Raw genomic sequence first — 17,090 nt, 5'->3', positions numbered from 1 at the left:
TCTATACAGTAATAATGAGCTATCAAAAAGAGAAATTAAGGAAGCAATACCATTTACAATTGCATAAAAACGAATCAAATGCCTAGGAATAAATTTAACCAAGGAGGTGGAAGTCCTGTACGTTCAATAAGATAGTAATGAAATAAACTGAAGGCACAAATAAATGGAAAGATGTTCTGTGAGGTGTGGATTAGAAGAATTAATATTGTTAAAGTGTCCATACACTCAAATCAATCTACAGATTCAATGGACTTTCTATCAAAATTCCAAAGGCATTTTTCACAGAAATAGAATAACTATCCTAAAATTTTGTAGTATGGAATCATAAAAGTCCTTGACTAGTCAAAGCAATCTTGAGAAAGAAGAATAAAGCTAGAGCATCATTTTTCAAACTATATTACAAATGATAGGAATCAAAACAGTTTGGTCTTGTCATAAAAACAGACACATGGATCAATGGAACAGAATAGAGAGCCCAGAAATGAACCCACACATTTATGGCCAGTCAAGTTGTGACAAAGGAGCTAAGAATATACAATGCAGAAATGGATGAATAAATGATGTTGGGAAAACTGGACAGGCACATGCCAAAAAATGAAACTGAACCCCTATCTTCCACGATACACAAAAATTAACTCAAAATGGACTAACGACTTGAATGTAAGACCTGAAACCATAAACCTCCTGAAAGAAAACAAGTGTGGTAAACTCCTTGACATTGGTCTTGGCAACAAGTTTTTGGATTTGACTCAAAAGTGAGGCAACATAAGCAAAAAACAAGTGTAACTATGTCAAACTAAAAAGCTTCTGTATAGCAAAGGAAACCATCAACAAAATGAAAAGCCAACCTACCAAATGGGAGAAAATATTTGCAAACCATATATATGATAAGGGGTTAATATCCAAAACACGTGAAGAACTTATACGACTTAATAGCAAAAACAAACAATCTGATTAAAAAATAGGCAGAATTTGAAGTATGAACAAGGCCTAGACATTAGAGAACTTAATAAAAAGATGAGCAGAGGATCCGAATAGACATTTTTTTTGAAAGAAGACATACAGATGGCCAGCAAGTACATGAAGAGGTACTCAACATCACTAATCATCAGGGAAATACAAATCAAAATCACAATAAGATATCATCTCACATCTGTAAAAATGGTTATTATAAAAAATACAGACTATAACAACTGTTGGCGAGGATGTGAATAAAAGGGAACCCTTGTGCATTGTTGGTGGGAATATAAATTGGTGCAGTCACGATGGAAAACAGTATGAAGAGGTTCCTCAAAAATTAAAAATAGCACTACCATATGATCTAGCAATTCTACTTCTGGGTATTTATCTGAAAGAAATGAAAACACTAACTCAAAAAGATATCTGCACTCTCACGCTCATTTCTGCATTATTTACAATAACCAAGACACAGAAACAACCTAAGTGTCCACCAATGGATGAATGGATAAAGAAAATGTGTATATATGAATGTGTGTATCTATAGATAGATATAGATATACACACAATTGAATATTATTCAGCCATAAAAAGAAGGAAATCTTGCCATTTATGACAACATAGATGGATCCTGAGGGTGTTATGCTAAGTGAAATAAGTCAGGCAGAGAAACACAAATACTGTATGATTTCCCTTATATGTGGAATCCAAAAAAAATGAGCTCTTAGTTACAGAAAACAGATGGGTAGTTCAGTGCTGGGGGTTGTGGGGTGGATGAAACGGGTGAAGGAGGTGAAAAGCTGCAAACTTCCAGTTACAAGAAATAAGTCCTGATGAAGCAATGTATAGCATAGTGGCTACTGTTAATAATACTGTATGGCATATTTGAAAGTTGCTAAAAGATTAGATCTTTAAAGTTCTCATCATAAGAAAAAAATTATAACTATGTTTGGTGATGGATGTTAACTAGAGTGTGCTGATCATTTCACAATATATTCAAGCATCAAATCATTATATTGTACACATGAAACTAATATAATGATATGTCAATTATATCTCAATTAAAAACAACCAAAAAAATATTCTAAAACACGAACAGAAATTTCGCAGAACAGGATATACAGATGGCAAATAAGCTCAGGGAAGAATGTTGAAAATCCTTAACCATTAGAAATACAAATTGAAACCACCATGAGAGTTCGCTCAACAACAATCAGAATTGTTGGCTAAAATAAAAAATAATGAAAACACCAAATACTCACAAGGATGTAGAGAAACTGAATCACTCATACATTGCTGTTAGGAATGTAAAATAGTGCAGCCATCCTGAAAAACAGTTTGGTATGTTTTTATATAAAAACTAAGCACATAATGATTATGTGAACCAGCAAATGTGCTCTGACATTTCTCACAGAGAAAGAAAAACTTACGTTCACCAAATACCTGTACATGAAGGGCTGCAACAGCTTTATTTGTAACAGCGAAAACCTGGACACCACACTGATGCCCTTCAATGAGTTTTTAGTGAGATAAACTGTGTTATAGCTATACCGTGAAAGGCCATTCAGTAATAAAAAAGAAATGAACTATAGATATGCACAATGACCTTGATGAATCTTAAGGGAATTATATTGACCGGAAAAAGCCAATCCCACAAGGTTACATACTGTATGATTCCATTTATGTAACATTTTTAAAAAGACAAATTTTAGGGGGCTGACCTGGTGGCACAGTGGTTAAGTTCGCACGTTCCACTTCGATGGCCTGGGGTTTTCTGGTTCGGATCCCGGGTGCAGACATGTCACAGCTTGGCAAGCCATGCTGTGGCAGGCATCCCACATATAAAGTAGAGGAAGATGGGCACGGATGTTAGCTCAGGGCCAGTCTTCCTCAGCAAGAAGAGGAGGATTGGCAGCAGATGTTAGCTCAGGGCTAATCTTCCTCAAAAAAAAAAATGACAAAATTTTAGAACTGGAGGAGAGATTAGTGGTTGCTAGGGGTGAACGACTGGGCCAGAGTCACGGGATGGCAGGGAAGGAGATGGAGGTAGATATGATAATAAAAGGCCAACATAATGGAAGCTTGTGATGGTGGAGTGTTCTGTATCTTTACTGTAGTGGCTGATACAACAACATATACAAGTGACAAAATTTTTTTTTTAAGATTTTATTTTATTTTATTTTTTCCTTTTTCTCCCCAAAGCCCCCCTGTACATAGTTGTATATTCTTCGTTGTGGGTCCTTCTAGTTGTGGCATATGGGACGCTACCTCAGCGTGGTTTGATGAGCAGTCCCATGTCCGCGCCCAGGATTCGAACCGACAAAACACTGGGCTGCCTGCAGCGGAGCGTGCGAACTTAACCACTCGGCAACGGGGCCAGCCACGAGTGACAAAATTTTTTAGAATTAAATACATTCATACACAAATGAGAGTATTACAATGGGAGATCTGAATAAGATCATTGGATTATATCAATGTCAATATCCTAGTTGTAATAGTGTGCTATAATTTCACAAGATGTTCGCATTAGGAGACATTGATACACAAGAACTCTGTATTATTTCCTAAAACTGCATGTGAATTGACTATTATTTCAAAACAAAAAGTGTACTTCAAAAGGAGGGCCAAGCTGAGGAAGACGCAGGCACGACGGTGTTGTGAGAAGCCATTCCTGCTTTTATCTACTACAGCACTCATCCAGTGAGGTCCTTGGGGTAGGAACCAGATTAGAGTCACAATGTATCTATCCATACAGTTTAGCGCATTAGTTGCTCAATAAATGCTTGTAAATAAGAATCACAGGGAGAAGGCAATTCTAACCAAGGGAAGTCATTGCTGAAAGTTGAACAAGTGAGAGCTGGAAGAGATCTCTTTGGGGGAGGAATGGACAGTGTCCTCATTAAAAGTGTTGAAGTCATAGAAGAGCTCCAAAGGCAAAGATTACTTGAGGGTCCAGAATCCTGGAGAGCAGAAAAAGCTCACATCAGGAGCCCACCATTTTCTATGATTTTTCACCTTGAGGAATTTGCTAAATGAAAAGTAGTGTCTGAGAGGCTAAAAAGCAGATAACCCAGATTCGTTGCTGATAAAATAGAGATTTTTAAAGCTGTATGAGGCTGGGAAATAAAAATTGTGGTTCAGGCTCAAGCATGGAGGGAAGGCCCTAGTAAAAACACCTATGCTTCCAATTGGAAGACCTGAAGTGAAACACACTCAGAGAGCAGGGGCAAGCAGGAATTAGTTCAGTCATCACAAAGATTAAAACTTGAAGTTCAATAATCTCAATATCATTTTAGATACATTGTTCTACCCGATCCTGAATACCTGCCAGGGCCAAACATAAATAGTCTCTGGATGAAATTTAAATTATCCATAGTTTCAAGTTTCCTCTATGACTTTTTTTCAATTTTATTCAGGTATAGTTAAGAAATAGGAATTGTATATATTTAATGTTTACAGCTTCATGTTTTCATATACATATTCATTATGAAATGCTCACCACAATCAAGTTAGTTAACATATCCCTCACCTCATGTAGTAAATCACACAGGATTCTTTTCTTCTACTTCATATTTATCTTCTCTCCTTCCTGGGTTTCTTCTCTCGTCCATCCTTCTTTCTTTCCTCCATCCCTCTTTTATTGTATTATTAGAGCCAACTGATATAAAATTACCATTAAATTGTTATTAATTTTTCTAAGTACCAATTCTCAAAATTCTGTGTACAAGAACCAGGACACTTTATACATAGACTATCATCCCCTTGGCTAGAAGTCATGAAGGATATTGGGGGAAAGTCATTGTGGGAACTGGGCCCTGGGTCAGAATGTTCTGTACGGAGACTAGGATTTAGAGTAGCTAAATTTATGGCTCCTCCAGTTATTCACTGTTCTAAATTGGGCAAATGGTTTTACCTCTTGTGCCTTAATTTCCTTATCTGTAAAGCAGGAATAATAGCAATAATTCCTGACCCAGGTGCCCTGCCCCAGGAGGGGAGGAGTCATGGTCACCGTGGGCCTCTCACTTCTGCCCAGGTGCAGAACCTGTAGATTCGATGTAAAGATTAAATTTGGTAATTATAATCATGCGAACTTAGCCTGAGGTCTGAGAAGTGACAAACAGGGCAAATATCCTGGATGTGGGCCAAATAGCACTGTGAGAATTAGGGTGTCAACAATGGAGATCTCTCTTTTCTTCCTCTCCACATTTATTTTTGGATCTTTCCTGGCTTCTTCCTTCCCTCCCACTTCCTTCTTTCTTCTGTTCTTGTTTTCGTATTTTCTTCCAACTCCATTGCCACCTAACTTTCTGCTTTCCCGTTTTCCTACCCTGAGAATATCACAGTCTTGTAGGGACAAGACATATAAACAAGCCCCGTGCCAAGAGAGGAGACAAATTGAGAAGCAGGGAAAGGAGGTGGAGAAAGCAGATATCAACGGCAGTGAACTATGAATTCTGGCTACCATTTAGTCCTTGGAACAATACAAAATTTTTTGTGTGTGTGTGAAAATATATAACAATGGCTACTGATGATCCCCAGCTACTGAACATTGGAATTTCATTGCCCTCCTAACCAAACAAGAAATTCTTAAGTTTCATTTATTCCTTGTATAAGTCCTCTGATCTCCAGAGTCAGCTTAGCTCCAGTTCTATTCAGACATCTTCACCTGTCATTGTAAATCACCATATATTTTGAAACTGCTGAAAATGAAATTTATAGTTTTTCAAGATACATGTTGTACTCAAGATTTTGGGGGGCCGGGGGATAAAAATATATTTTTATGATTCTAAAATTGCAGTGTTGTGACTTGAAAAGAATGGCTGGGTATAACTTAATATCTGTTTCAATATACATCTTTTTCACTTAATTAAATACACTCAATTTGTTGCAGCAAGTATCAGAGACTTACTGTAAATTAGTACAAATCTATAATATATAAAACTTTTATTTCAGTGTAAAAGATAGCTAACAAAATGATTCTAAAATTTTTCTTCCAAAACAGTATGATCTTCTTTATATATAAAATTAATAAATGAAACACCAGAGTGCTTCCAAGAGTTTCACTTTCTTCATGGCTCTGGTTTTTAGCCTTTAGAGAATTGGACCTTGACGTAGATGTAAAAGACTTAGATATGGTGCAAAATTGAGCCTCAAAATAATCAATGAAATGAAAAAGTTTAACAGATCAATGGAACAGAATTGAAAGCCCAGAGATAAAACCACACATCTATGGACAGCTAATCTTCGACAAAGGAGCAGAGGGCCTACAATGGAGAAAAGAAAGTCTCTTCAACAAATGGTGCTGGGAAAACTGGACAGCCACATGCAAAAGATTGAAAATTGACCATTCTTTTTCACCACACACCAAAATAAACTCAAAATGGATCAAAGACCTAAAGATTAGGCCTGAGACAATAAGTCTTTTGGAAGAGAATATAGGCAGTACACTCTTTGACATCAGTTTCAAAAGAATCTTTTCGGACACTGTAACTCCTCAGTTGAGGGAAACAATAGAAAGAATAAACAAATGGGACTTCATCAGACTAAAGAGCTTCTTCAAGGCAAGGGAAAACAGAATTGAAACAAAAAAACAGCTCACTAATTGGGAAAAAATATTTACAAGCCACTTATCCGACAAAGGGTTAATCTCCATAATATACAAAGAACTCACACTGCTTAACAACAAAAAAACAAACAACCCGATCAAAAAATGGGCAGAGGACATGAACAGACATTTCTCAAAAGAAGATATGAATATGGCCAATCGACACATGAAAAGATGTTCATCATCGCTAATCATCAGGGAAATGCAAATCAAAACTACACTAAGATATCACCTTACCCCCGTTAGATTGGCAAAAACATCCAAAACCAAGAACGACAAATGTTGGAGAGGTTGTGGAGAAAGAGGAACCCTCATACACTGTTGGTGGGAATGCAAACTGGTACAGCCACTATGGAAAACAGTATGGAGATGTCTCAAAAAGTTAAAAATAGAAATACCCTATGACCCAGCCATCCCATTACTGGGTATCTATCCTAAGAACCTGATATCAGATATCTCAAGAGTCCGTTGCACCCCTATGTTCATCGCAGCATTATTTACAATAGCCAAGACGTGGAACCAGCCTACATGCCCAGAAACTGATGATTGGATAAAGAAGATGTGGTATATATACACAATGGAATACTACTCAGCCATAAAAAAAGACGAAATTGGCCCATTCACAACAATGTGGATGGACCTCGAGGGCATTATGTTAAGCGAAATAAGTCAGTCAGAGAAAGACGAACTCTATATGACTCCACTCACAGGTGGAAATTAGTATATTGAGAAGGAGATCTGATCGGTGGTTACCAGGGAAAAGGGGGGGTGGGGGGAGGGTACGGAGGGGGAAGTGGTGTACCCACAACATGACTAACAAAAATGTACAACTGAAATTTCACAAGCTTGTAATCCATCATAACATTAATAAAAAAAAAAATTTTATGAGGACATTGAGGATTTAGTGCTTTTCAGGGAGTATTTGTGAAAATGGAATGATGAAGTTTATGAAATGGGCAGTCAGAGAACTTCTAGCCAAATTATAATTCAACATTAAACAAAGAGAGACCTGGAGACCCAATGGGCTCTGACACCATCTCTAATCAATGAAGTTGTGTTAAGAATCCCAGCTGCATGCTTTTCGGAAGCTCTCCTTAGCTGCATTCACTCCAGCACAACTCCATGCTTCCTCTCTTGAGATTATTCTTTCTTTGCGGGGGTTTTCCAAAGTTTCTTTCCCTAATAATTTTATTGAGATTATAATGGTTTATAACATTGTGTAATTTCAGGTGTACATTACTATTTATCCATTTCTGAATAGATTTCATTGTGCTCACCACCAGTAGTGTAATTTTTGTCTGTCACTGTACATACTTGGCTCTTTAGCTGTTTTCCCACCCTCAGCCCTTTTCCCCTCTGGTAACCACTAATCCGTTCTCTTTATCAACGTATTTGTTTATCTTCGACATATGAGTAAAATCATGCAATATTTTTCTTTCTCTGTCTGGCTTATTGTGCTTAACACCATACCCTCAAGGATCATCCATGTCATTGCAAATGGGACGATTTTGTCTTTTTTATGGTTGAGTAGTATTCCATTGTATATATATATATATACCACGTCTTCTTTATCCACTCATCCATACAAGGGCACTTGGGTTGCTTCCATATCATGGCTATTGTGAATAATGCTGGAGTGAACATATGGGTGCAGAAATCTCTTTGGATCATTAATTTCGAGTACTTTGGATAAATACCCAGTAGTAGGATAGCTGGATCATGTGGTGTTTCTATCTTTAATTTTTTGAGAAATAGCCATACTGTTTTCAACAGTGGCTGCACCAAGTTGCATTACCAAGAGAAGTGTATGAGGGTTCCCTTTTCTCCACATCCTCTCCAATAGTTATTGGTTTTTGTCTGGGTAATTATAGCCATTCTGACTGGTGTAAGGTGATATCTCATTGTAGTTTTTATTTGCATTTGCCTAATAATTAGTGATGTTGAACATCTTTTCATGTGTCTGTCAGCCATCTGTATATCTTCTTTGGGAAAATGTCTGTTCGTATTCTCTGCCCATGTTTTAATTGAGTTGTTTGCTTTTTTGTTGTTGAGTTGTATGAGTTCTTTATATATTTTGGAAATTAACCCCTTGTCAGATATTCGATTTGCAAATATATTCACCCAATTCGTGGGTTGTTTTTTTGTTTTTTTCACGGTTTCCTTTGACTTGCAGAAGATTTTTTAATCTGTTGTAGACCCATTTGTTATTTTTTCCTCTGTTTCCCACGCCCAAGTAAACATGGTATTTGAAAAGATGCTGCTAAGACCAAGGTCAAAGAGTGTACTGCCTGTATTTCCTTCTAGGAGTTTTATGATTTCAGGTCTTACATTCAAGTTTTTAATCCATTTTGAGTTAATTTTTTGTGTCTGGTGCAAAATAATGGTTTACTTTCATTCTTTTCCATATGACTGTCCGATTTCCCAGCACCATTTATTGAAGAGAATTTCCTTCGTCTATTGTATGTTCTTGGCTCCTTTGTCAAACATTAACTGTCCATAAAGGTGTGGTTTCATTTCTGGGCTTTCAATTCTGTTCCATTGATTTGTGTGTCTGTTTATTCCTAGATATTTTATCCTTTGTTGGGATTGCAAATAGGATAGTATTCTTGACTTCTCTTTCTGCTAGTTGACTATTAGTGTATAGAAATGAAATTGACTTTTGCAAGTTGACTTTTTTACCCTGCCACTTTGCTGTAGTTGTTGATTATTTCTAATAGTTTTCTGATGGATTCTTTAGTGTTTTCTATATCTAGAATCATGTCATCTGCAAACAACAAGTTTCACTTCCTCTTTTCCAACTTGGATTCCTTTTATTTCTTTTTCTTGCCTAATTGCTCTAGCCAAAACCTCTAGGCCTATGTTGAATAGGAGTGGTGAGAGTGGGCACATTTGTCTTGTTCCTGTTCTTAGAGGGATGCCTTTCAGTTTTTCACCATGGAGTATGATCTTGGCTGCGGGTTTATCATATATGGCTTTATTATGTTGAGCTACTTTCCATCTATAACCATTTTATTCAGAGTTTTTATCTTAAACGGATGTTGGATCTTGTCAAATGCCTTTTCTGCATCTACTGAGATGATCATGTAATTCATATTCCTGATTTTGTTAATGTGGTATCTCACACTGATTGATTTATGGAAGTTGAACCACCCTTGAGTCCATGGAATAAATCCCACCTGATCATGGCACATGATCCTTTTAATGTATTGCTGTATTTGTTTTGCCAATATTTTGTGGAAGATTTTTGCATCCATGTTCATCAGTGATATTGGCCTGTAACTTTCCTTCTTTGTGTTGTCCTTGTCTGGTTTTGGTATCAGGGTAATGTTGGCATCATAGGAGGAGTTAGGAAGTGTTCCGTCTTCTTCCATTTTTTAGAATAGTTTGAGAAAGACAAGTATTAAATCTTCTTTGAATGTTCGGTAGAATTCTCCAGAGAAGCTACCTGGTAATTTTGTTTGTTGGGATGTTTTTGATGACTGTGTCAATCTCTTTACTTGTGATTGGTCTATTCAGATTCTCTATTTCTTCTTCATTCAGTTTTGGGAGGTTGTATGAGTCTAAGACTTTATACATTTCTTCTAGGTTATCCAATTTGTTGGCATATAGTTTTTCACAGTAGTCTGTTATAATCATTTGTATTTCTGTAGTATCTGTTGTAATTTCTCCTCTTTCATTTCTAATTTTATTTATTAATTTGAGCCTTCTCTCTTTTTTTCTCGGTTAATCTGGCTAAGGGTTTGTCAGTTTTATTTATCTTCTCAAAAAAGCTCTTAGTTTCATTAATCCTTTCTACTAGGTTTTTGTTTTTATGCTTTTGGAGTGTTTTTTGGTGAGGAATATTGGCTCTGAGCTAAAATCTGTTGGCAATCTTCCTCTTTTTTTTTTTTGGCTTGGGGAACCTTGTCCCTGAGCCTGTATCTGTGCCAGTCTCCTCTAGTTTTTATGTAGGATGCCTCTGCAACATGGCTTGGTGAGTCATGTGTATGTCCACACCCGGGACCTGAACCCGTGAACCCCATGCCACCTACACTGAATGTGCAAACTTAACCACTATGCAACCAGGCCAGCCCCTTTTCTACTGTTTTTCTAGTCTCTATCTCACTTATTTATGTTCTGATTTTTATTATTTCTCTCCTTCTGCTGACTTTGGACTTTGTTCTTCTTTTTCTAGTTCTGTCAGGTGCAGTTTAAGGTTACATATTTGAGATTTTTACCGTTTGTTGAGGTGGACCTGTATTACTATGAATATCCTTCTTATGACTGCTTTTGTTGCATCCTATAAGAATTGGTAGATTGTGTTTTCATCTTCATTTGTCTATTTATTTTTAAATTTCTCTTTTGATTTCTTCATTGATCCAATGGTTGTTCAGTAGCATGTTGTTTATCTCCACATACTTCTGACTTTCCGTTTTTTCTTATGGTTGATTTCCACTTTCAAAGCATTGTGGTCAGAAAAGACGCTTGAGATGATTTCAATCTTCTTGAATTTATTGAGGCTCATCTTGTTTCCCGACATATGGGCTGTTTATGAGAATGATCTGTGTGCACTTGAGAAGGATGTGTATTTTGCTGTTTTTGGATAGAATGCTCTCTATATATCTATTAAGTCTATCTGATCAAGTGTTTCATAAATCCACTATTTCCTACTTGACTTCCTGTCTGGATGATGTGCCCATGGATGTAAGTGGGGTGTTGAGGTCCCCTGCTATTATTGTGTTGCTTTTAATTTCTTCCTTTAGGTATGTTAATAGTTGCTTTATGTACTTTGGTGCTCTTGTGTTAGGTGCATATATATTCATACATGTTCTGTCCTCCTAGAGGAAAGTCCGTTTTATCATTATACACGACTTCTCATTGTCTTTTTTAACTTGAAGTCTGCTTTGTCTGATATTTGGTATGGTGACATCTGCTTTCTTTTGTTTGCCATTAGTTTGGAGTATTGTCTTCTATCCCTTCGCTCTGTGTCTATGTTTGTCTTTAAAGGTGAGATGTTTCCTAGAGGCAGCATAATGTTGGTAGTTTTTTAATCTACCCAGTTACTATGTGTCTTTTGATTGGAGAATTCAATCTATTTATATTTAGAGTGATTATTGACATATGAGGGCTTAATACTGCCATTGTGTGTCTTGTTTTCAAGTTGTTCTGTTTCCATTGCTTTTCTTCCTTTGTGTTTCTGACTGCTATTTCATTTTAGAGGTTTTCTGGGGAGGTGTTCTCAGTTTCCTCTCTTTTTATGAACTGTGGATCTTCTCCAATGTTTTGTTTAGTGGTTACTGTGAGGTTTGCAGAAAAGATCTTGTAGATGAAATAGTCCATTTTCTTATAGCCTCTTATTTCCATTAGCCTAGCAGTTTCTATGCCCTCCCTCTTCCACAAATTATCTGTTTTGTGTCATGAGTTTGTGACTAAGTTTAAGCGTTTATTGTTACTGTTAGTGCTTTTCTGCCCTTATCTTTTAAGTTATAATTGAGTATTTTCTTCCCTGTTCTGATAGAGAGCTTCAGTTTTTTAATTTTGTCTGCCTATTTATCTCCTTGCTCAAGGCTTTGTAGACCTTTGCCTTTTTGTTTCTGATATGAGTTCATCTTTAATCATTTCCTGTAGGGGAGTTTTAGTGGTGATAAAATCCCTCAGCTTTTGTTTATCTGGGAAAGCTTTAATTTTTCCATTGTATCTGAAGGAAAGTTTCATTGGATAGAGTATTCTTGGCTGAAAGTTTTTGTCTTTCAGTATTTTGAATATGTCATTCAATTCTCTTCTAACCTGTAAGGTTTCTGCTGAGAAATCTGCTGAAAGCCTGATAGTGGTTTTATATAGGTTATTTTCTTCCACCTTGCTGCCCTTAATAATTTTTCTTTGTTGTTGACTTTTGCCAGTTTTACTAATATATGCCTTGGAAAAGATCTTTTAGTATTGATGTAATTAGGCATTCTATTGGCTTCATGCATTTGTAAATCTGGTTTCTTCCCAAGGTTTGGGAAATTCTCAGCTATTATTTGTTTGAACAAGCTCTCTGCTCCTTTCTCCCTCTCTTCTTGCTCTGGGATACCTTAATCCTTATGTTGCTTTTCCTAATTGAGTTGAATATTTCCCAAAGAATTCCTTCATTTTTTAAAAATCTTAGTTCTCTTTCCTCCTCCACCTGTGGTATTTCTATATCTCTATCCTCTAACTCACTAGTTTTTTTTGTCCATAGCATCAGCTGTATTTTTTAAGGATTCTAGATTATTTTTTATTTCACTAATAGTGTTCTTCATATCCAGATTTTCTTCTTGTTTTTTTATAGTTTCTATCTCTTTTAGAAAGTATTACTTCTCATTAATTTTATTCCTGAACTCATTGAACTGCCTTTCTGAGTTTTCTTGTAGTTCATTGAGTTTATGACAGCTATTTTGCATTCTCTGTCATTTAGATTGTAAATTTCTGTGCCTTCATGTTTGGTTTCTGGAGAATTGTCATTTTCCTCCTGGTGTGAATTGTTGCTGTAGTTTCTTATGGTGTTTGGTGAACTAATCTTATTTTGTCAGCACTTTTGTGGTAGTATTAGTCACAGATTCCACCTGCTATGGCTAGGGGGATGCAGGAGCTGAGTTTCTGATCCTACCCTGTCTACTGGAAGTTGTCAGGGTACTATGCACACTTGTACGAGCTGGGAGAGTGTTTATCTTTATCAATGTTCTAACTCAATTTAAACAGCACTTGAATAATTTGTTTTTTGAGAGCTTAGGGAAGTTAATTATGAAAACTTCTAGCCATATGGTTTGTTGTGGAATGAGAAGAATAGTTCTTAGACAGATTTTTCTATATTATTCCTAGATTTTGGTATGGAATAGACTAAAGAGACCAGAAATAACCCCAAACATATACAGTCAGCTAATATTTGACAAGGGAGCCAAGAACTCTTGATAGGGGGGACAATAGTATCTTCAACAAATAGTGTTGAGAGAACTGGATAACCACATGGAGAAAAACGAAGCTTGACCCCTATCTTACACCACTCACAAAATTTAGTTCGAGATAGATTAAAGACTATCTCCTTAACATTGGTCTTGGCAATGATTTTTTAGATATGACACCAAAAGCACAAGTAACAAAAGCAAAAGTAAGCAAGTGGGACTACAACAAACTAAAAAGCTTTTGCCCAGAAATTGAAACAATAAAAAAAATGTAAAGGCAACATACCAAATGGGGGAAAATATTTGCAAATCATGTATCTGATAAGGGGTTAATATCCAAAGTATATAAAGAACTCATACAACTTAATAGAAAAATACCCCAACAATCCAATTAAAAAATGGGAAGAGGGAGCTGGCCCAGTGGTGCAGCAGTTAAGTTCACATGTTCCACTTTGGTGGTCCAGGGTTCCCTGGTTCGGATCCCGAGTGAGGACCTACCCACTGCTTAGCAAGCCATACTGTGGCAGGCATCCCACATATAAAGTAGAGGAAGATGGGCATGGATGTTAGCTCAGGACCAATCTTCCTTAGCAAAAAGAGTAGGATTGGCAGTGGACATTAGCTCAGGGCTAATCTTCCTCAAAAAAAAAATTTTTTTAATGGCCAGAGGATCTGAATAGACATTTTCCCAAAGAATACATACAAATGGCCAGCAGGTACATGAAAAGGTGCTCAACATCACTAATCTTCAGGAAAATGCAAATCAAAACCACAATGAAATATCACCTCACACTTGTTAGAATGGCTATCATCAAGAGGACAAGAGATGACAAGTGTTGGTGAGGATATAGGGGAAAGGAAACCCAATTTGGGAATGAAAATTAGTTCAGCTACCATGGAAAACAGTATGGAGATTCCTCCAAAAAATAAGAATAGAGCTACTACCTAATACAGCAGTCCCACTCCTGGGTATACACCCAAAGGGAATGAAAACAGGATACTGAAAAAGTATCTGCACTCTCATGTTTATTGCAGTATTATTCACAATAGCCAAGACAAGAAAACCACCTAAGTGCCTGTCAATGGATGAATGGAAAAGAAGATGCGGTATATGTGTGTGTGTGTGTGTGTGTATATATATATATATATATATACACACACACACACAATGGAATATTATTCAGCCACAAGGAAGAAGGAAATCCTGTCATTTGTGACCCCATGGATGGACCTTGAGGGCATTGTGCCAAGTGAGATGTCAGAAAGAGGAAGACAAATACTGTATAATCTCACTTATATATGGAATCTAAAAAAGCTGAACTTGTAGAAACAGAGTAGAATGGTCGTTTCCAGGGGATGGGATTGGGGGAATTGGAGGGATGTTGTTTGAGGGTACATACTTGCAACTAGTAGATAAATAAATTCTGGAGATTTAATGCACAGCCTAGTGATTATAGTCAGCAGTACTGTATTATAATCTTCAAAGTTGCTAAGAGACTAGATCTTAATTGTTTTCACAACAAAAAAGAAATGATAATTTTGTGCGTGATAAATGTGTTAACTAATCTACAGTGGTAATCATATTTCAATATGTAAATGTATCAAATCAACACATTGTACAGCTTAAATTTACCAAATTTTATATATCTATTTATCTCAATTTTTACAAAGTTTCTATCTTCTAGGTCACTTTAATAAGTTAATTTTTCCAGAAATTCCTCCATTCCAATCTAGTTTCCATATTTGTTTGAATAACATTGAAAAAAGTATTTTTGAAAATTCTTTGAAATTTTCTCTGTATTGTGGTCCTTCCTTTATTTCAACTCCAAATTTGTGTACTTTCTCCTTTTTTGATTAAGTGAATTAGTGATCTTTGTCTCTACTCTCCCTCTCCTTCTCTTTCTCTCTCCCTTTCACTTTTTCTTCTTTTCCTTTTAGACCAAACTTTTCCTTCCCAAAGTCAACCAAGATAACAAAAATACAGACTTCCAAAACATGTTTTGATATGTTTATTACAAAAATGTGTGTCCATGTGTGTAGACATATATATCTGTATATATACATGTATATGTGTAATACATTTTAAAATATATCAACACTGTATCTGGCTTTGTAGTAGAACAGTGAGAGTAGCGTATATCAGGCAATTAGAACACACTTTAATTGCTTTGTGCACAAAGTGATGGTTTTTATTGGAATTACTCCACTTTTTCCACTTTTATTTATGAATTCTCTTTAAATCTTTTAAATGTCCTAGGCTCTTTTATTTACCATCTGAGGGGAAAAAATATACATACCTTGCCTAGTACTTTCCTTATCTGCATTTCTTTGTTTCTTAGACTGTAAATGATGGGCTTAAGCAGAAGTGTTAGCACTGTATACATGGAATGAGTTACTGTCCTTGGGCTTCAAATAGACAAATCCAGCAAATACATATGTAGGGACATCACAGTGAGATGAGAGAAGCAAGTTGAGAAGGCCATACGCTTCCTCTTTGAAGAAGGAGTCTTCGTAACTTGAACCCAATGGAGACACAGGAAATCATATGTCAAAGGTGCCCAGAAACACAAAGGTAGGGAATGCAAGAAGAACCATTTTCTGACAAAAGGTGTAGTCACAGGAAAGGGACCACAGGTGCAATGTCACAAAAAAAGTGCCAGATAGTGTTGGAGTCACAAAAGACAAGTTGAATACCATGAGGACAATGCCCAGACACATCACAATCCCAGTGACACAAGAGGCCATCATGAGCTGAAAGCAGATCTTTTAGGTCACGTAGATGGGGTAGTGCAGTGGGTTGTGAATGGCAGTGTAACGGTCATAGGATATGGCAGCCATGATGAAACAGTTAATGCCTCCCATGCCCAAGAAGAAAACCTTCCATGTGGCACCCTCCGGAAGAGAAAATGTCTTGCTGTCTGAAAGCAAGTCCACTAACATGCAGGGGATGATTACCATAGTGATACAGGTATACTAGAAAAGGACAGGACACACAGGAAACAATACATGGGGGTGTGAAGGTGGTAACTGAGTTTGATGGCCACCATTATAGACACATTTGCAGCTAGGATGGTCACATAGGAGAAGAACATCACCACAAGGAGGAGACTCTGCAGGTCTGAGAAACTGGAAAATCCCCAAAGAGAAAACATGCTCACTGTGATATGATTGCCCATCCTCCAGTTTGGCTTGTTATCTTTCCCCTAGAAGTGCCAAGGTGCTTGAGGTCAGGACTTTGAAATAATGCAAAATTCTCCTTCTGCACTGATGCCACCTGGACTTTAATCAGGGTACCTGGACAAGTGTAAGACAACTCTTAATGAGAGAGCCTGAGAAAAGGGAGCCAATTCCTTTTAATTCAAGGTTAGGACACAGAGTGATGAGGAGAAAGGTTCTAGTAAGAGAATCTGTATAAACGCCATAGGTTAAGCAAGTATACCTTCTTGAAGCCTTCTCATTTGGTATCCATTCTCTAATCGAAAGTCAGAATCTTCATAAAGAGGGAAATATGAAAAAAGTGCTTATGTTTTCACCTACAGGAGTATGAGAAACATCATCTGTAAAATGTTTATTTGTTGTCTAATCATAGCCTGGCACATGGAAGGGATCAAAATGTTAACAGTACCAAT

At 36.8% G+C, this 17,090-nt stretch overlaps 1 pseudogene; it reads right to left on the bottom strand.

The window, feature by feature from the left end:
• Positions 1-2,117: 2,117 nt before the first annotated feature.
• LOC106843922 (olfactory receptor 10T2-like) lies at positions 2,118-16,637 on the bottom strand (annotated as a pseudogene).
• Between the last annotated feature and the right edge of the window lie 453 nt (positions 16,638-17,090).

This window comes from Equus asinus, chromosome 20 (genome assembly GCF_041296235.1).
Source record: "Equus asinus isolate D_3611 breed Donkey chromosome 20, EquAss-T2T_v2, whole genome shotgun sequence".
In the NCBI taxonomy this organism is placed as follows: Eukaryota; Metazoa; Chordata; class Mammalia; order Perissodactyla; family Equidae; genus Equus; species Equus asinus.
Note: the sequence above shows the minus strand (reverse complement) of the source record. Positions and strands in the feature narration are given on the sequence as shown.